This window comes from Poecile atricapillus, chromosome 19 (genome assembly GCF_030490865.1).
Source record: "Poecile atricapillus isolate bPoeAtr1 chromosome 19, bPoeAtr1.hap1, whole genome shotgun sequence".
Lineage (NCBI taxonomy): Eukaryota > Metazoa > Chordata > Aves > Passeriformes > Paridae > Poecile > Poecile atricapillus.
The window spans coordinates 8,536,349-8,557,787 of NC_081267.1; the positions used below are offsets into that span (position 1 = coordinate 8,536,349).

At 50.3% G+C, this 21,439-nt stretch overlaps 1 pseudogene; it reads left to right on the top strand.

Annotated features, from left to right (window-relative positions):
• The window catches only part of LOC131586342 (uncharacterized), a 448,419-nt pseudogene that overhangs the window by 304,271 nt on the left and 122,709 nt on the right, over nt 1–21,439 (top strand).

The window sequence follows — 21,439 nt, forward strand, 5'->3', positions numbered from 1 at the left end:
ATGTATCTGAAGTTATTCACTAAATTGTACTCTTTTACTAAATTGTTTTCCTTTTATACCAAATTGCTATTCAGGCCACTAAATAGTATTCTTTTATTAAATTGTATCCTTCTATTCAATTCACTAAATTGTATCTTTTTTTTCCCTTGTTATTAAATTGCTGTTAACCTAATAGCTCTTGTTGTCTTATTTTAATTTCATTTATAATAGCACCAAGCAGAAAAGGGGCTGACTGAGAGCAAGCAAACTTAACTTTCTGCCAGGACACAAATTTAGAGGGCAAAAAATTAAAAAAACCCACAGCATCAGCCCAGCTTCCCAGTGAGAAGGGTTGGAACTCTCTGCCCTCAACACTTCCCCAGCAGCTTTACAAAGGGAACTGGGATCTGAGCTGTGCCCTCTGAACCAACAGAGCCAGTCTCCCTTCAGGGTGAGAAGCCACGGCCTCAGTTACAGCCCCAGGTGCCTCCTGTGCCCCAGAGAATGGCCCGGCTCACCCGGCCCAGCCCAGCCCGGCCCGAGCAGCCCGGACTGGCCTCAAGGGATGGGCTCCACCTGCCCGCTGTGCCCACAGGCCAGGCCCAAGGGCTCACAAGAGGCTTCCTCCCAGCTTTGCAAAACTCGGCCAAGAGTGTCCCCTTTACTGTGCTGAGAAGAGTGAAAAACCCTCTCAATCTAACCCCACTGCACTCCTCATGGGGGATCCCTGCACACCTTAGGAGAGAGCCCAAATTTTCCCTGTGTGCCTCATGAGGTGCAGGCCCAGGTGATGCCACTGAAGGAAATGTGCCCTCACAGCCCAGGGACGCTCAGCATGGGCTCCCCCAGCCCCTCAGTGCCCCAACACTGGTCACGGCAGCCCCTGCCTGGCTCCTGCCTGCCCACACCGTGGGCACCCCCGGCTGCTCCTGGACATGGAGCTCAGCCAGGGCTGGTGCTGTGTGGGCTTTGCTGGTGGTACCAGCCAGACACTGGGGTGAGAGCTCCATCTCCTTATTAGAACAAAAAACATGGGCCAACCCCTGCTCTGGTGCACAGGGGCTGCCCAATTTCAGTCCTGGCTAGGGACCAGGGCCAGGGGGCTCAGGGGCAGAGGGTCTCGCTTGAGAGGTGTGGGTCTTGGGATGCCCTCAAGACGGGGATGCAGCTGCAGCACAGCAGATGGGGAGAGATGTGAAGAGCGAGGATAACAGGTCAGCTTCTCTCGGACTAAAATCTTTGCCTGCTCTTCTGAAGCTGCAGAGGCGCTCCTGTTGAGAGAAGAGGTGGCTGAGGCCCCCAGCTGCCGCTGGCACACAGGGACCCTCCTGCACAGCAGGGCCCAGAGCTGCCAAGGCTCCCCAGCACGGCTGGAGCTGCTGGCACAGCTTGGCCCAGCTGGACAGCTGCCCCTCAAGGCCCTGGAGAGCAGGGGATGGCTCTGGGCAGGGTCCCTGGCCAGGAGCAGGCCCCAGAGCACCTCTGCCTTTCAAGGACAATCTCATCCCCGCTCTTTCTCCTGCCCACATTGCTTTGCCTCTGCCCGCTGCTCCGGGGGGTTGCTCTTGGCCAGGCAGCCTCAGTGGCAGCCAGCACTGGCTGCAGCCCCAGCAGGCTCCCCAGGACAAGGCCCAGCAATTAAGAGGCCAATGAAAGGCCTGGGCAGCTGCAGAACTCTCAGCAGAGTTATTTGGGCAACCAAGAACTTAAGCCACAAGTCCACAGCAGCCTCACTGGGAATGTTTCCTGACTATGAGCAGCCTTTCAAGAAACTGTTTGAGGCAGAGATCAGCAAAACACTCACCGTTTTCTCTTCCGGCAATACCAGATTCCAGCACAGCACATCATCAGGAAAAGTGCTCCACCAGCCACAATGGCCATTAACTTAATCAAACACTGTGTTCCCCAGCAAAAAACTCTTCTCATGCTTCTCCAGATATTGTTAGCTTGTCTGGTGGTGCCAGCTGCATCTGTGGGAGCAATGGGCAGCGTGAGCCTGTGCTGTGCTCCACTGCTGAGCTGGCAGCACGCTGGATACAGCCAGGACGTTCTCTGTTTCCCCCAGAGCTGGGGCCTGCAGGCACCTTGCCACCCCTTGGCACAAGACTGCTCAACCCCCTGAGCTTGAATGGCACAATTTCTCTGTGCTGTGCTGGTCTTCTCCAGGCAATACTTGTCAAGGACATGGATAAGGGTCAGGAAAATGCCCAGGGTTTTGGAGCTGCTCCAGGGCCCTCCCTCTTCTAAATAGCCCCTACACCTGATCTACCCCGAGACTGGGAAATTTCAGGGGATCTCAGGGTGTTCACGTCCCATGCTGCAGTTTGGGCTCCCTGTCAGCTGATGCCAAATGCCTTCCTGCAGAGGCTGGGGAGAATCTGCAGCCAGGCCAGGCTGGGAAACAGCCCTGCAGGGCATGAAAGCAGCAGCGGGACAGCGAGGCTGACATGGATCCCTTCCTGCTGTGCTGGGTACACTGTGTCCAGATGTGCAGAGAAATCCCCCGGCTGCTGAGTCTCAGGAGGAGGCTGAGGAATATGGACCCACCACGGCGTCCCTCCAGATCATTCAGGATTATGTCCAGATATTTGAGTTCCCCCATTGCTACATTAGTATCTCCTATAGGTTTGTTCTTCTTTCTCAGGGGACCATAATATAAAGTATTTCCATTTTCCAGGAATGGATCCCACAGAACCAGTGCTCAGCCTGTGGGGTCAGCAGGGATGCACTACACACCCCAGTGATGGGAGCTGGGCTTGCTTGCAGAATTTAGCTCAGGAGCTGGGAAAGTCCTTGCTGCAGACACACCTGTAACTCAACAGCCACAGAAGCTTCTCTCATCTCTGCTGATCTGCACAGGCAGCACTGAGCCACAGGAGCAGTGAGAGGATCACGCAGAGCGAGGGCACACACGTGCACGGCTCTGTCCTGGCACCTGCAGCGATGCCGCCCTGGCCGAGCTTTGGGCTCTGAGCTGGCAGCTCTCCCAGGGGGAAAGGCCTTCACCTACCCTCAGAATATTCCTCATCACCAGGCTCAGTAACTGATATGGACGGGGAATCCAGATCATCTTCATCATCAGGTTCATCTGCAAAGAAAGTCAGGACAGAACAGCTCCCGTGACACTGCTGAAGATTCTTCTTCAGGCTGGAGTGGCAGTGAGTGCACCTGGGTGACTGCTGCCCTCCAAGGCACTCCCTTATCTCTGCCTTCCACTCAGGAGCAGGAGCAGGGGGACCACGTGCCTGCAGTGGCCCCACAATGGGATGGAAGGAGCCCCTTGCATGGCAGTCAGGAGAGAAAGGACTCCCTGGAGCTGCCAGCAGCTCTGAACTGAGCCCCAGGCAGGGCCAGGGCTTGGCAGCTGGAGCAGGAGCATCTCAGGCTCCCTGGGGCCAGAAAGGAGCCACAAAAGGCACAGCCCCGGGGCACAGCTCTGGGCCCAGCCCTTCCCTCTCTGCTCTTCTCCGTGGCTGCACAGAGCAAACGGAAGGTGACACTGGAATTGCACATGGGAAGAAGATTGACAGCTAAATGCTCCTTCCTCCCACTGACAGCGATGCTGTGGGATCACTCAGGGCTCCAGAAGGGAATGGGGCGAGGTTTCCAGAATCCATCAACCTTCAGACTCTTGAGGGAAATGGCACATGAGTGAGCTCTTGCCACCTTGACACTGATTATTCTGTGCAGAAAGGGACATTGAGAACTTGCCTCCAGCATCTGGCAAGGTCTTCAAACCGCCATTTACCAGCACTTGCAGATGCTCCATGCCACGATACCAATCTAGAAGGGAGCACAGATCAGAACCATTCCATGGTGTGCTGGGATCCCCTTCTGCCTTAGGGAACTGGGCACTGCAAGGGGGTCAGGTAAGGCCGTGGGAGCCAGATGTCAATGGACATGGCCAAAGCTGCAGAGGGGCCTGAGGAAAGCTCTGGACTGGCTCTGGACATTCTCAACACCTTTTCCATGCTCTGTGCAAAATCCCTGAAAGGCAGGCACTGCCAAGTAGCAGAGATGGCAGCTCAAGCCTCAGCAGGGCTCAGGCCCAGAGGCACAGCAATTACCTCCTGGGACTGTGCCTGGCATGGCCTCCCTTCCTGCAGCAGAGGCTGCCCATGAGCCACTGCTTCCTCCGGGAAACGCTGCCTTCAGCACAGCCTTTGGGTTCATATCTGGAGAAAGGAAGAGCCACAGCTGGATCAGACAGAACCATTCCCCATTGGGGAGGTGGCATGTTCAAGAGGCAATATTTGTCAAAGTCATGGATAAGGATCAGGAGAAAGGCCAGGTTATTGGGGCTGGCCAGGGCCCTCCCTCCTCCAAACAGCCCCTACACCAGATCGACCCTGAGACTGGGAAATTGCAAGGGATCTCTAAGTGTGCATGGCCTGTGCTGCAGTTTGGGCCCCCTGTCAGCTGATGCCAAATGCCTTCCTGCAGAGGCTGGGGAGAAGCTGCAGCCAGGCCAGGCTGGGAAACAGCCCTGCAGGCCATGAAAGCAGCAGTGGGGCAGTGACGCTGACATGGATCCCTTCCTGCCCTGCTGGGCACAGCGTGTCCAGATGTGCAGGGAAAGCCCCCGGCTGCTGAGTCTCAGGAGAAGGCTGAGGGACATGGACCCACCATGGCGTCTATCCAGATCACTCAGCATCTTGTCTTCTGTAGGTTTGTTCCTCCCTTTAAGAGAACCTTAACAGAAAGTATTTCCATTTCAGATGAACGGATCCCACAGAACCAGGGCTCAAGCCTGTGGGATCAGCAGGGACACACCACTCACCCCTGTGATGGGAGCTGGGCTTGCGTGCAGCAACCAGCAAAGGAGCTTGAAATGTCCTTGCTGCAGACACACCTGTAACTCAACAGCCACAGAAGCTTCTGTCACCTGGTTCCTGCCAGGTTGTCAATGATTATTCCTTGTTGGGACAGTGAGAACATACCTGCATGGGGCTCCAGAGGCAGAAAATCATCATGAAGCCAAGCTGCCTGAGAAGCCTTCCTACCACCCTCATCTGGAAGGGAGCATAGATCAGAATCATTCCATGGTGTGCTGGGACCCCCTTCTGCCTTAGGGAACTGGGCACTGCAAGGTGATTGGGTAAGGCTGTGGGAGCCAGATGTCAATGGACATGGCCAAAGCTGCAGAGGGGCCTGGGGAGCTCTGGGCTGGCTCTGGTCACTCTCCACCCTCTTTGCAGGCCCCGTGCAACATCTCTGGAGGGGCAGCAGGACCAGCCCAGGGCCCCTGAGGCCTCTCTCCCTCCCACAGAGGAAACCCTCCCTTCAGTCCTGGGGAAAACCATCCCCAATGCTTCCCAGGGAGAAGGGAGCACTGTCCCTGGAAAGGGGACCGAGGCCGCGGGCTCACCTGCTCGCCCTGCTTGCCATGGAGCAGCCTGGGCAGCCCTGTCAGGCAGGGCCACTGCCAGGAGGAGCAGGAGGAGGAGGCGCAGAGCAAAGGCCATGGTGCCTTGCCCACTGCCAGTCCTGCAGCTCTTGCTGCCACCACTGTCCTGACACCGCTGTCCCAACGTCAGCACCGCTGCTGCTGCCACTGCTGCTGCCGCAACAGTCGTGGTCAAGGACTGACTGCTCGGTCCTTGTGGTGCTGTGCAACCACGTGGCTCTGGGACCTCTGTGACCTCAGAGCCTGCTGTCACCTCAGCCTGCTGTCACCCCACAGGCTGCTGTGACCTCATGGCCAGGGTGGAATTGTGTGGGGAGTGGGATCTGCCTTCTTCACTAGGGAGCTCATCCTGCCCTGCAGCTCTGTCCAAGGGCTATGACAGGGTCCCAGCCCAGCTGATCTCACAGGCTGGGGGATGAAGGGATGGAGAGCAGCCCTGCTGAGAAGGACTTGTGGCTGCTGCAAGGTGAGAGGCTGGACATGAGCCAGCCATGTGCCTCCAAAGGAGGGTGCCCAGCAGCTTGAAGGAGGTGATTCCACCACCCCTCTGCTCTGGTGTGAGCCCACCTGGAGTACTGCATCCACCTCTGGGTGCCCAGCACAGGAAGGACATGGTCCTGTTGGAGCTGGTCCAGAGGAGGGACAAAATGCTCTGAGGGCTGGAGCCCCTCTGCTTTGGAGACAGGCTGGGATAGCTGGGGGTGTTCAGCCTGGAAGAGAGAAGGCTCCACAGAGACCTGATTGCTCCCTTTCAGTACTTTAAGGGGGCTTGTAAAAAAGACAGGACAAAATTTTTAGTAGGGCCTGTTGTGACAAGACTGAGGGGGAATGTTCTCAATCTAAAAGACAATAGCCTCAGACTAGATATAAGAAAGAAACTCACATTTTTTTACACTGGGGGTTTTGAAACCCTGATACAGGTTGCCCAGAGAGGTGGGCATCCATCCCTGCTGACATTCAAGCTCCTGCTCTGAGCAACCTGACCTAAAGGTGTCCCTGCTCTCTGCAGGGCACTGCACTAGATGGCCTTTAAATGTCCCTTCCAAGCCAAGCCATTCTGTGCTGCTGTGCACCAGCAAAGCAGTGCTGGAATAATGCCGGGGTGATGATGCTGGCACCTGTGTTTTGGTAGTTGTGCCATTTAGCTGTTGGCCAAGAGAGGATTGATGGGCTGCACAGTGAAGTCTGCAGAGAACAGTGTGCTCAAGGAGAAACAGGAGAGGAACATGGCTTCCAGTTCAGATAAATGCCAGCATTTTGCTGCCCATTCCTTGTTAAGAAATAAAGGAATGTCCTGAAGATCCCTTCAGTGTGGGTGCAGCATTGGTTGTATCAGTACTTGTATTCTGTAAAACAGGTGAGTTGTTACAGCTTCTTGCCCCATTTATCACTGGATAAAACCCAAATACTGCATTGCTCCATGTCTACTTTCTTCCAAGTAAAGGCAGATTTTGTTCATTCTTGAGTGGGACATATTCATCTGTTGACAAGCAAATTCTTCTTGCCATTCACACAATGCTGATTTGCTCTAATTGGATTGTAATTAAGATCAACCACTCATTGTAATTAAGACTGATGGATTGTGAGGCAAAGTGTTGCATAATTTTCCCTGGAGAGAGTTTTTCTCTAATTCAATGACATATGAAGACAGGTGTAGCCTACCATACTTGTGGCATTAGTCTCCCACTCTGTCCTTTCCTCTCACCCAAGGGGAGGATCGAGGTCTGCAGGTCTCATCTGTGCACAGAAAGAGTTAATATCTCACCCAGACCTGCAGATGCTCATGATGGTTTCTGCCGGGCAGTGGCCGAAGCAGTCACGGTGATGGATTTCAGGCCATGCTGGGGCTGTGCCAAGATCTCAGGGGGCCCGGCCAGAACAGTCGTGGCTGTTCTGCCCTCATGGCTGGTCCCAGGCCCCTGCTCCCTTCAATTCCAGCTGCGGGCCGATGGCTTCCCCTCCCTGTGCCCGGCAGCCGCTGGGGCCGCGCTGGCCGTGGTGAAGGGGCCTGGCCCAGCCCAGAGCCGCTCCCGGGGCCTGGCGGAGCCCGGCTCGGTGCAGGCCAGGCTGGAGCAGGGCCGGCCTGACCAGCACCCAGTTAACTCTTCACAGCTGGAAACAACAGAGAGCTTTCCTGGCCTTGCCTGTCTTTAAAATGGGGATTTCACACAGGAGGATACAGCTTCAAAATTATTTAATAGGTTGTCAGTTCTCAGAGCCAGCCAGCTGTTGGTTTTGCTAAGCACAGAGGAAGCTCATAGCAGTGCCCTCCTAGAAGTATCATTTGCATGGGTGGCTTCTTCCCTCCTCACCAAATATCAACTAATATAAAACCAGTACAGACACTCAGGGTGTAACAGGAAGAAATTCTGAAGCAATTGTTTTAAAGTAAAATCAGTTATTAAGCACAGAGATTGATGTTACTCCCCCACTCCACTGGAGAGGGACAGTGACTCTGCCACCTCCCCCCTGGCCAGCCCATTCCAATTCCCAATCAGCCTTTCTGGGAAGAACTCCTTCCTATTGTCCAGCCTAAACCTGCCCTGGTGCAGCTTAAGGCTGTGTCTCCTTGTCCTGCCCTCCAGCAGATCCCCACTTGCAGCCAGCTTGGTGTCATCTGCAATTTGTGAGTGCTGGACTCGACCCCCTCAGCCAGACCCTCAGTGAAGATATTAACCAGGACTGGGCCCAGCACAGATCCCTGGGGACACCACCAGGGACTGGACACCCGCTGGATGCAGCACCATCCCCACCACTCTCTGGGCCCGGCCTCCAGCCAGTTCTGCAGCCAGCAAAGAGTGCTCCTGTCCAAGCCGTGGGCTGCAGCTTTTCCAGGGAATGCTGTGGCTCTCCGTGTCCAAGGCCTTGCTGAAGTCCAGCTCGACACATCCAGAGCCTTTCCCGCACCCACCAGGCAGGTCAGCTGGTTATAAAAGGAGATCAGGTTGGTCAGGCAGGACCTGCCCCTCCTAAAGCCACGCTGGCTGGGTCTGAGCCCTGGCACTCAAGGGGATCTGTTCCAAAACCTCACCAGGCACCGAGCTCAGGCTGACAGGCCTGCAGTTCCCCAGAGCCTCCTGCCAGCCCTTCTTGGGGATGGGCTCACACTGGCACCTCCAGTCCTCTGGGACCTCCCCAGTGAGCCAGGACTGATGAGGAGAAATGATGGAGAGCAGCCTGGGGAGCTCATCCACCAGCTCCCTCATCCCCCTAGCATGGATCCCATCTGATCCCATCCACCTGTGAGCATCTGAGTGGCTCAGCAGGTCTCTGACTGCTTCCTCCTGGATTACAGGGGGCTCTTCTGCTCCCTGTCCCCATCTACCAGCTCAGGAGAACACTTGTCCTGAGGAAAACCTGTCTTGATGGTGAAAGCTGAGGCAAAGAAAGTGTTGAGTACCTCAGCCTTTTCCTCGTCTTTGGTAACCATATCCTCTCCAATAAGGAATGGAGGTTGTCCATAGCCTTCCTTTTACCATTAATGTATTTATAAAAACATATTTATTATCCTTCACAGAAGCAGCCAGGTTAAGCTCTAATTGAGCTTTCACCTCTCTACTTTTCTTTCTGCATGACCTAATGACATCCTTAAACATTTCCTGAGTTGCCTGTCCCTATGTCCAAAGGTGATGCACCCTCATCTTTTCCCTGAGTTCCTCCATAAGCTCCCTGCCCAACCAGGTCAGTCATTTTCCTTACCAGCTCATTTTTTGTCACAGAGGGACAGGCTGTTCCTGCTCCTTCAAGACTTTTTTCTTGAAGTGTGTCCATCCTTCCTGGAATACTTTGATTTAAAAGGCTGTTTTCCTTAAAAAAATCAGTACCTGATTTTGGTGCTCCCCAAATCTGCATCCTTAATCGGCTGAAGACTGTTCTTCCTAAGTCCAGTGTAGGAGTTTTGTTGATGCCCCTCCTTCTTTCACAGAATATTTCAAAACTCAATGATTTCATGGTCACTGTACCCCAGGCAGCCTCCAACCCCCACATCCCCCAGCAGCCCTTCTCTGTTTGTGAACAGCAGGAGACACAGCTTTCCTGGGCAGTGGCAAGAGAAGGAAACCTCCCCAAAGTGCAGCTTGGCAGGTTCAGCCTGGAGGGGAGGAGAAAGAAAAGTCCCTGCCAGGGTAGAATTTTGGTGCAGGAGGTGTCCCAGCGTGAGACTGGACCATGCCATGGCTGAGTGTGCCAGGAGCCGGCAGTCAGTGGGGCCCAGGGATGCTCCAAGGGACTTGGAGTTTTGCTTCTGACTCCTTGAGCAGCTCCTTCAACCTTCTCTCAGTGCCTGGGGGTCCTGGACTCAGCCCCAAATCCAGCCTGGGGTTCATTAAAATACAGAAAGCCTCGGGGGCTCTTTCTCTTCCTTCCACTGTCTTCAAGTCCAAGGCTTGTGCAGCTGCTTGGAGTCAGTTTGGAGTTCTGTTAAGGAGGAAGATTTGAAAATCCACCACTTTTTTATTTTTTTTTTACAATCAAGGAGATATTTTTTTTTATTTTTTAGTTGAGAGAAGAGGTGACAGAAGCATTCCCCAAGTGATCTTGATGCTGAAAATCTCCTTGGGAGGTCTGGTCACAGAGAAGAATGAGCCCCTTGTGGGCTGCCCCTGTTTGGACAACCTGCTCCTCACCCCGAGCCTCAGCATGTCTGACATCGCCCACCTGGGACTGACATCCCAAAATATTGAGAACATTTATCAATTTTTCTTTATCATTAAAATCTAATCAATTAATAAAAATAAAATTTTACTTTTTATAATAATTCTGTATTTTTATAACCTAATTTTTATATCTCTATAACAGAATTGATAAATTTTTAGCGACTAAAAATATTATCGATCCTTGGTTCAAAGTATCACAATTCCCTTCATTAATTAATTGACCACTATTTCTCCCTCTTTATGCTAATTATTATTTTTAGTCCTTTGGTCATAATTTTTAAATTTTTCTCAGACAGGGTAAAAGGAGCAACTTTGGGGTCCATGGGGACTTTTCTGGGGAACATTTGGGGCAGTTTTGGGTCTGGGGAGGGAATTTAGAGAGAACTTGGGGGTCTGGAGGACACTTGGGGGAGCCGGGTGGGCACTTGGAGGGGCACTTAGGGATTCTGTGGGACAATTCTGGGTCTGGGGGAGCACTTGGGGGTCCAGGGGGGCACTTGGGGGTCAGGGAGGGGAATCTGGGGGCCCTTTGGGGTCCGGACGGGCACTTGGGGGGCTGTCACTGGGAATCTTTGGGCCGTGGGGGTTGATGGGAGTTGTAGGCGCCGGTATAATACGGTTTAATGGAGCCGCGGAGCATCACGGGAGTTGTAGGCGCAGCTCCAATGGGTTCCGCTGAGGCGCGGGGCATGACGGGAGATGGAGTCCCGGCTGGAATAGCGCTCTATGGGCGCCGCGGAGCATGATGGGAGCTGTAGTCCCGGAAGTGGCTCGGAAGGCGCGTTCGGCGGTGTGGGGAAGCGCTTGGAGAAAACTTTTGCGTCCGAGCCGTGCTGCAGGTGCTGGGGGCGAATGTATACGGCTCGGGAGCACTTGGGGGGAGCCTGGGGAGCTGTAACCGGGCTCTTTAGGGCAGGGGGCACGGCAGGAGGTTTGGGCGCGGAACTGTGTTGTGGGATGATGGGAGATGAATTCCCAGGAGTGGCTGGAAGGGGAATCTGTGGGGTCGGGAGCCTTCAGGGATCCAGGGACGCTTTGGGGGGTCCCGAACGGGCGCTGAGGGGGCACTCGGGGATCCTGGAGGGTTTGGGGAACACTTATGGGACATATGGGGGGTGATCCCGGGGTTCTGGGGAGCACAGGGCATATTCCCGGTCCTTCCCAATTCCTTCCAGCATGATCCCATTTGCTCTCAACCACTCCCAGTCAGCGTCAGCATGATCCCATTCACTCCCAGTATATCACATTTGCCCCCAACCTGTTCTCAATTGCCCCCTGGAGGATCCTACTCACTGCCAGTATCATCCCAGTCTGATCCCAGTATGATCCCAGTTTCCCTCAGTGTGATCGCAGTCTCTCCTGGCATGGGCCCAGCTGCTCCCAGTATGATCCCAGTATGATCCCAGTATGATGTCAGTACACAGCCAGTGCAATCTCAGCCACTGCCAGGATGATCCCAGTACAAACCAGTCCCTGCCAGTGCTGCCACTCCTGGGATCCCCCAGCCCTCTCTGTGTTCCCCTCTCCCGCATCTCCCCAGAGGAGCCCCAAGGGCTGGCAGTCCCCAGCCAGGGTCCCCAGCCAGCCCCAGGTTGGATCTGCAGCCCCCAATTTTCCCAGTTTCCCTCTCCTTTTCCCCGGGCCGGGTTCCCCCCGTCCCCAGCGGGTGGGAGCAGCGGAGAGCCCCGCGCTGCCCATCCCGACCTGTCCCGGCTCCATCCCCGCTCCTGCCGTGGGCTGTGAGGGGTTTGGGAACGGGGCACCGAGGGTGTCGCTGCTCCTGGGGGAGGAGGAGGAGGGATGGAAGAGGAGGGATGAAGAAGGAGAGAGAGAAGGGATGGAAGTAGGAGAAGGAGGTGGAGTTAGGGAGGAGAAGGGAGGGATGGAAGGGGAGGAGAGGGAGGAAGATGTTGTAAATACTCCACAAACCCCTTCATTCTTGTCCCTCATGGGGATGTGTCCGCCCTTCTCAGAACACGGGCGGGAAGGGGTCTCAAAATATATCCAACATGGACCTAAGGTATTTTAGACAAAGAAGGCTCAGACTTACGAGACGTGGTCCTGGGTTTATTGTATGTGGATCGCCCGGGGCAAGAAAGAGGCTGAGATTCCTCGGGTGCTCTCTTAAACTTGGGGGAGGGGGTGGCCAGGGGATACAGGGGGGTTACAGCCAATGGGATAGGGAAAAGAAAAGGGAGGTTAGGTAGGGACTGACCTTATACAACACCAGGATTTTTTTGGTGGGGATATTTAAGAATTAAGGAATGCAAAACTGAGCAGAAAATGCCCCTTGGGGGACACTGGGGGTCCCAGCATCCCTGAGTGGGGAGATGGAAACAGGGGGAGCTTTTTGGATTCCTGGTACTCCCAGCAGCCTGGGGAGGGCAGGGACTGAGCAGACAGGGGACCCAAAGTACAAGTGTGACCCCCAGCAGCTGGGACAGGGGGGAACCCCTGAACACCAAAGGGGAGAGACCAGAGATGGGGAACTCCTGGGAGGCATTTTCAGGGCTGAATCTTGGTGTTTGGGAGGTTTTTATGGAAGGCTGGTGACTTCTAGAGATGGATGTGGGCAGGAGGAACCCCCATACCCAATGTGCTTGTGAATTGTGTTTTTCCTAAACCAGTATTTCCCATTCCCAGACCTTGTCCAGATGGAGAAGGAGGCTGTGAGGAAGAGGAAGATGCTCCAGGACACCCAGGCAGGTGAGGAGGAAGTCAGTGTCCCTTTCCCCTTCCTTCCTGCTCCATCTCCCAGCCCAGCATGGCCCCTGGCTGCAGGACAACCCCGCTGCCGACGCCGTCCTGCCGGGGACGCACTGGGGGGATCTCCTTCCCCTTCCCTCTGGCACGGAGGCAAATCCCATCCTCTCCTTGTCCTTCCTCCCCCAGACAAGGAGCTGAGGATGGAGACCAGGGAGGACAAATCCCCACAGCAGAACCTTATGGAAGAGGCCATTTTGAGCAGCTCCACAGTGCAGGAATCCAATGGGGAGGAAAAGCTTCAGAGATCCCGCAGGAGGAGAGGCTCCAAACCCATCCCAGGGTGCTCTGAGGAGGAAAGACCCACCCTGTGCCGGGAAAGTGGCCAGAGATCCAGCCAGGGCTCTGAGCTGGTGGTCCATGAGCAGCTTCAGGATGGGGAGAAGCCCTACAAGTGCTTGGAGTGTGGGAAGAGCTTCAGGTGTAGCAACCGCCTGATCCGCCACCAGATGATCCACACTGGGGAATGGCCCTACGAGTGTGGGGAATGTGGGAAGGGCTTCAGCTGCAGCTCCAACCTCATCCGTCACCAGCGCATCCACACTGGGGAGAGGCCCTACGAGTGTCCCGAGTGTGGGAAGAGGTTTCGGATCAGGTCCACTCTCCTCAGGCACCAGCGGATTCACACGGATGAGAGGCCCTTCCGCTGCCCTGACTGTGGGGAGGGCTTCAAGCAAAACTCCCACCTCATCATCCACCGGCGCATCCACACTGGGGAGAGGCCCTACAAGTGTGGGAAATGTGGGAAGGGCTACAGCCAGAACTCCAATCTGATCTACCACCAGAGGACCCACACTGGGGAACGTCCCTATGAGTGTGGGGAATGTGGGATGACCTTCAGCCTGACGTCCCATCTGACCATCCACCAGCGCATCCACACTGGAGAGAGGCCCTACGAGTGTCCTGAGTGTGGGAAGAGGTTTCAGACCAGCTCCAATCTCCTCAAGCACCAGCGGATTCACACGGATGAGAGGCCCTTCCGCTGCCCCGACTGTGGGGAGGGCTTCAATCGAAAGTCCACCCTCATCAGGCACCAGCGCATCCACACTGGGGAGAGGCCCTACGAGTGTCCCCAGTGTGGGAAGAGCTTCTCCAGGAGCTCTCACTTGACCAGACACCAACAGAGGCACTGGTAAGGGAAGCCCTGTGAGCGCCTCAAGTGCAGGAAGAGCTTCATGCACTGCTCCAGCTCCATCCCCCATCAGAGGACCCACGTTGGGCAGGACCTGATGACCCACGTTCCCAGTGATCTGTGTTGGGAACACACTGGGCTGGTGGTCATTTTGATTTGGCCCTAATTTTCTTTTCAATCATCTTCATCCCTTTAAAACAGACAAAATTGGGGTAAAAGTCTACAAATTCATCAAAGGCATCTAAAACCTCACTTTTACTAGTGCTTCAAGGGAATCTGGTATTCAGGGAGTTAAATGGGTGGGTTTTGGGGGTATTTGGTATATTTGTCTCCATCTCTTGGCTCTCAAGGAGATGAGCGAGTTCAATCTGTCACCTCAGAATCACTCTATGCCACTGAAAAGAGGACTCATTCCCACCCAGATTTCCTGGGTTCCACAGCCCCTCAGGGTGTGTTGCCTTAAGTTTCAGCTTTCATATTTTTCATATTCTGTGCTGCCTGGGTTTGTAGTTTTGAACTTCCTGTGAAGTGTTAGTGAGCTCTCTTCACAGAGTAGGTAGACAAAACAATTCCTTTTCTAGCTTGTGTCCTGGGGTGACACCAAAGACAGTTGTTAGAAGTTTCAAACCCAAAAGCATAAACAAGGGTGGACTGAAGAGAGAAAACAAGAAGGACAGGACTTCATCATCTGAAGCTGTAACTGGACAATGAACCCAAATATGCAGATGGACCTAAACTTCTAAAAATGTGAGACCTTGCGATGAATTGTCCATTTTTGTGACCATTTTTGGTCCATCTTGGGTGTAGCCCTGGCCAGGCTCTTGTACTGCCCAAGGTGTATCCTTTAAGGCCTTTTAATAAACTTTATTTTTAACTCTGTCCGGCCTCTGTTCTAGGTCAGCCTTCTGAAGGCATCAGGTGGAATGGGGTTGGAAGGGGATTGGGTGAAGTGGGATGCAAATCAGGAGGGGTGAGATGGGCATTGGGTGGGGCAGGATGGGTGGGATGGAGTTTGGGAGGTGTGAAATGAGGGATATAGAGCTTGGGAAGGGGTCTTGATGTTCAGCAGGGATGGGTTTGGGCTGGGACTGGGTATATGAGATGGGGTCTGGAATGAGACAGCCAAAGTTTGGGGATAATGAACAAAGGGGGAGCCCATTATTGAGTGAGTTTTTGGAAATTCCACGTTCTTGAAGAGATTTTGGGGTATCTCACGTTTCTGAGGTGGTTTTGGGGCACTCCCCAGCTCTTGGGGTTTTCCTGAGAGCAGCTCCATGGAGCCCCATTGCCAGGGCTGGTTGCCATGGGCTCGAGCTCAGAGCTGCAGCCAGAGTGCGTTGCCTCGGTGCTGGAGAGCAGAGAAATGATGAATGGCCCCAGACATCTCCAGGGTGTGTTTGGTGTCAAGATGAAAAATGAGGGATGGGACCACTATACTTTGAGACGATTTATTGCTCAAGTAGCTCTATAAGATATCAGTCTCAAGACATGAGATTTATAGAGGAGCAACGAATCAGCCATAGCTTGTGAAAGTCAGAGTTTCTTCTCCACACAGCAATATATAACATTTTGGTCCAATAGGCTAATGGAAATCTGCTCAGACTATTCACTGAGTCTTCATAGAGGTATGGCAAACATCATTTATTTCTATCTTTAGCACACTTTTATAGGGTCTGACAGGGTTTGCGGGGCTTAACAAGCTACTATTGGTTAACACATACTGTTTACATTCTTTTGCATGTACACAATGCCATTGTTTTTCTTTATTGTTGCTGTTCCAGGAGAGTTTCAAGAACACTGCCTTTAATATTGACACCTGGATTGAAAGCTGGGTTGTGCTGACAGGCTTTTACTGAAATATCATGCTTTTGCTCTGTTAAAATGTTTTACTACAATTTTTTTTTTTTTTTTTTTTTTGCACAACCCAGGTTTTGGACGTGATTTATTTCAGACTTTTTCAGATACAGGATAACATACAGCTTACAATAACTATCTCTGTTAATACTATAACAATAATTCATCTCTCTTCTAAGAGATTTTAACTAAGAGTTTAACTGGTTAACCAACTTCTAATGGGGACATCAACTTCATTCAGGGTGTGTAACCTGTTGTGCAGCTGTTTTAGTTGGTCATGGATAGAGACTGAATGGTTAGAAAGATTCATACAACACATTCTTTCAAATCTTAAAACAGAGAATAACCAAAGGAAATTGGTAGAGACACAACATTATAAAGATAACAAAACTTCTGTTGACAAACTGTCTGTGTAGTTTTTAGACATAACTGTATCTTGGCAGCTCCACTTCTGATCTTGTTTGGAGTACTAAGGCTGTGTGGTGACTTCTCCATTCACTGGGTCTCATGTTTTCAGAGGCAGGCAGTCTGATCAGATGAATAGGTGACCTTTTTGAACCTGCTTACAAAACACAGGCACTTCTCTCCTTGATGTTAATGAATCATTTTGGCTTAGCTGTGGTACACTTAATTGTAAATTCAGATTAAATGACCTTTCTAAATTTTTGATATAAATATTTCATTATTCAAAATGAATTGTGGTCTACCTTTTTAATGCACATATTACATTAATTAAATGTTTTCAGGGTATCAATTCCTTTTGTTTTTAAAAGTAAGATGTACTTTTATCATGCATATTAATATCAACACAAAACTATACAGATAATGAATGAAAAACTTACAGAAGTCAGAAATTAGTCAGATAATAAACATAATTAATAACATATGTGATACAGAATTACTATTAACCACTAAAACACTGCACCAGCATCTCATAGTCTGCAAATAACAAAATCAGTGAAGGATTGGGTAATCACCTCCGGAAATGATTCTCCAAGTCCACTTCAAAATTGGTCCAGCTGTCATATTAATAGGGTCAAATTGCCAAGTCAAAAGTGACTCAAATTCTGATTTGGTGCAGAAAACATCTGGATCTGTTGGCAAACATTTCATCCAGGTAATGTCAAGGCTTGGCCAGGGCCCAGGCTTTAAACGGGAAAGATGTCCCTTAACTCATTTTCAAAACAAGGTTCTAAACAATAGCAGCTATGAGATGCTTACAGCACAGCAAACTGTTGAAGTGCATTCTTATAAAGCAAATGATCAGAAGTCTTAGGCAACAGACCAATCAAACCATTTAGCAGTTGGTTTAATCTGGAGTTTCTCTCGTGACAGCTGACTTTCAGCAATGATACATTTTCCTGGAATTCTGGAAGCACTGAAAAATAATAAAGCTACACTGGATTAGGCAAAAGCAAGTCTTCTTAAACAAGGAAAGGAGTAAAAAACAAGGAAAAACCTTATATAGGAACAGTTGTTTAGCTTGTTTACCAAGATGCATCTGTAGCTAAAAACGAAAGATCTCAAATTACACGTGTCTGAAAGTTAATTATACAAAGATATGTCAAAATATATGAGAAGCTGGCTATAAATACAACAATAACACTCTATAGATAATGTTCATCATAAAAATCCATAAATTCACATTATACAATGAATATGTCAGCAGTAAGTGTCTGAGAAAATCAAAATAATATTTTTAGAACATTTACGTCTTAATGACCAAAAATGAAATAAGGTAAACTTCTAAATCTCCTAGTAAATAACAGTCACTATTCTTTTGTGTTACCTCTAGAAAACAAAAACTGCAGAGATTGCAACAAACAATAGAACTCCTGATGAAATCAAGGGTGTCACAGACTGCATTCAGCTCTATCTACAAGCAGGTGTGCATAGGTGTTTCATCACAGTTATCTCAATCGTAGTCATCTTCATCTCTCTAAGAAAATAACTGCTTTGCAGTTTAGACAAGTGTCTTTTAACAAAACGTGAGACAATTTAAATTAGACAATATTCAAGCCTAGTAGAAATTAATTATGACAGAAGTAAAAAACAAGAATACCAAAATTATAAAACCTAACTTAAAAACATTCAGACCTAAACAGAGTGAAACTTAACTTTGCTTAATTTTATCAACACTTAATTTGTATCAAATGAAAATATAACTCAGTCTTACTCTGTTATTATAAAAAAGCAACTAAAAGTTTGGTATATACTTTTGAACATAATATAACAGCAACATGGATTCACTATAGAGATGATAAGGATGCAACAAATACATCACAATTCCATGTCATCTGGCCTTGAGAATAACTCACAATAACGGCAGATGTTACTGAAAATACTTATTTGTAGCAGGAATTTGCTTGGTATATGCTGAAGTTGGTTAGGATTTTAAAGTGCAGTTTTACTAGAGAAAAACCACAACAACACAGGATTTGGCAAGTTGCCATCAGCTTTCATAGCACTTTTCAGAAACATCAAGTCTAACTTTTAATCAAAACCTAAAGTCCAAATTGGTATGTATGCTGCTACACGTTTGTTACAGCAAAAAGACTCAGATTGAAATTACCTTATTAAAGTTTTAGAAAAAACAAGCAAATGGGTAATATATGGTTAACTTAACTTTGTCTTGTGCAGTGAAGTTCTCTTAGCTAATTATTTTTTAAACCAGGAATATCTTCTGTAGATAACATTAATTGGAAGGTTGTTTTATTAGTAGCTGTAAATCATTCAATATTTTAACATTAGGTTTTAAAGCTAATTATTGCATGGTAACTTTTTACTTCTGTTAATATTTACTCTAAATGTTTCTAAAGAGGGGTTTTTTTTTAATTTTCTAAAGGGTCGCAATAATTTCTTCAGTAAAACCCTAAAACCTCAAGAACTCATAATTACTTAGAAACACAAAATTGAAAGTGTATATAAAGACATTCTAAGAAAACAATTAATTATGACTTTTTAACAAACTGGGTACTATCCTGGTGCTTTTTCTTAGAGAGGGAGTGGGGGGGTGAACTGCCCGTTCTGCTGCTGTTATCTCTAGAAGGTTTGAGTGGAGTCTTCGTCATCCCCCACATACTCTCACAGAGGGGAAAATCAGAGAGAAAAAAAAAACCTCACAAAGTTAACTTTAACAAATGCAGTTCTTTCAATATTTCTCTCATGTTCGCAGACAGAGGGAAAAGGACACAATTTTACAAAAACAGGTGATGTTACATGAAAAGCCTTTCAGGGCCAGGTGGTAACAACAGTGACCATTGCACTTTATCAACTTTTAATTACAGTAATGAATTATGAATTAGATATACCATATAGTTAGTGATTTTTTGGCTATTTTGTCCCTCTTTGAAGCTGCTTGAGCCACCTCTTTCTTTTGTTATTTTTCAATAGTATTGCTGATATTTGTTCTGCATGGCCTTGAAGCTTCTTCTGCACTGCCTCTGCCATGGGGGTGCCTTTGCTCTCTGCTCCAGTGCTCCCCCCATGCCCCCTCTGTGTTGGGTGGAAACCGATCTAAATCTGGCTTCTCTTCAAAAGTAGAGTTAATATCTTGTCCCTGTACGTCCACAATCAATTTAAAAACATTGAACATCTCCTTATTTTCTTCTGTCTGACTGTCCCTCCCTCTTTCCAAGGGCAGCATAGACAGGAATGCTCTCTGTCTTGGTTCTAGAAGACAGGTGTCTGCTAGGGAGAGCAGGAGCCTCCCTTGGGATGAAAGAATGTAGACCCCCTCCCTCCGAATTATTATAATTTTGAAATCAAGGGGGCTTTCAGGCAGAGATCTGGGGATAGGAATAACAGTTCTTTACTAGTATAACCAGGCAAACAAACAACAATAACTACAGCATTAGCAAGAAAACAGAACCAGGGACCCCGTGACAGCTTTCTCGGCTGAGATGGGATGGAGGAGAGGTTTTGTTTTCACAAACCCCCTCAGGCAGTCAGTCCCGGTGCTCCTGCAGGGCTCTGAGGAACACTCAGCTGGAACAGCAGGGATGAGCTGAGATCCTGGGCTGGTGGGTGAGGTGGATCAGCAGCTCCACGGCGGTGCCTGGCACTGCCACACGTCCCGGCAGGACAGGGGGTGCGAGGCCACCAACAAAGAGGGGAGAAGGAGAAGAAGCAGCAGCTCCATCTGGGTGATGGCGAAATTCCCTTCTCTCCACCGCAGCAGCTCCGCGACCCAGCACACAAACGTCCTTCCCCGAAGCCGAGGAAAAGCCAGCTAAAAACTGTCCCCACCCTCCTTTTCTGCCCCCTCCCCCCACCCTGGTCTTGGCCACTCTTTGTCCTTTGTGAGCACCCCTAAGTACCGGTAGTTAGGTTGTCCCAGCACATAATGGGTAAAAATTCCCCGGGCAGGCCAGAAGGACAAAACAAAAAGACACCTAACCCTCAACACTCTCCCAGCAGTGGGAGGTGAAGACAGCTGCTGCTGTGACGCAGGTAGAATTACGGGACTCACAGCCTGAGCAGATCTCGTTTTCACGTCTTTTAAGGTATTAATTCGAATCTGCCAAGTTGGACCGAGAGACAGAGTGTCCTTGCTTTTCTCTGTAATCGTTTTCTCCCACAGCTGGTCTCCTGTTTCTCTCCATTCTTCCACTGCAAAAAGCAGCAGCAGGACCTGGAGATGCCTGTGCCCATGGCCTCTAGCCCATAAAACAAGCTTTTCAAAGTCCTTATCCTTGACTGCCCCTCCTTGTTTAACGATAATGTTTAGGAGCAGTATCCGTGCTGCTGCAAATTCGTCCATGCTAGCAGCCCTGTGGATGGGGGGAGGTTCGTGACTCCTCCTCCCCAGGTGCTGAAGCCTAATTATCTCTTGTCTTCACCCCAGGCCCCTCCATCCTGGTTTTCCCCAGCTTAGGCTCGCTTCCACGTCTCACCACATGCGAACCCACCAACCCGGTTCTGATCCACTTCCATGTCTCCCCACTGTGCAAATCTGCTCTGGCCCTGGTCTGCTTCCACGTCTTCCCGCTGCACCGACCTGCTGAGCTCCCTCTGCCCGCAAAGGGTCCCTGTTCGAGAGCCAGGTATTGGAAAACCGCTCAGACTATTCACTGAGTCTTCACAGAAGTATAGCGAATGCCATTTATTTCTATCTTTAGCACACTTCTATAGGGTCTGACAGGGTCCATGGGGCTTAGCAAGATACTACTGGTTAATACACATTGTTTACATTCTTTTGCATGTACACAATGCCATTGTTTCTCTTTATTCTCGCTGTTCCAGGAGAGTTTCAAGGACACTGCCTTTAATATTGTCACCTGGATTGAAAGCTGGGTTGTGCAGACAGGCTTTTACTCAAATATCATGCTTTTACTCTATTAAAATATTTCCCTACAGCAAATAAAGGATATGTTATGATACACAGAGTCCCAAGACCTTTCTTTTGTTGCCCAGGGTATGCAGGGCATAGGGGAAGAGAGGGAAAAGGGTGCTTGTGCTCCAGGTGCACTGCTGCCAGGGCATGCAGTGGTGCAGGGAAAATGGCCAGAAACCCTTGGCCTTTGGTGGTTCTGCTGAAGGCACAAGCCCTGTCCCAGCCAGGAAGCACCGCCATCTGTGTCCTCGTGCCCGTGTGGTGCTGGCTGGGTTGCTGAGGGCTCCCAGGTGCCTCTTGATCCGGCTCCTCTG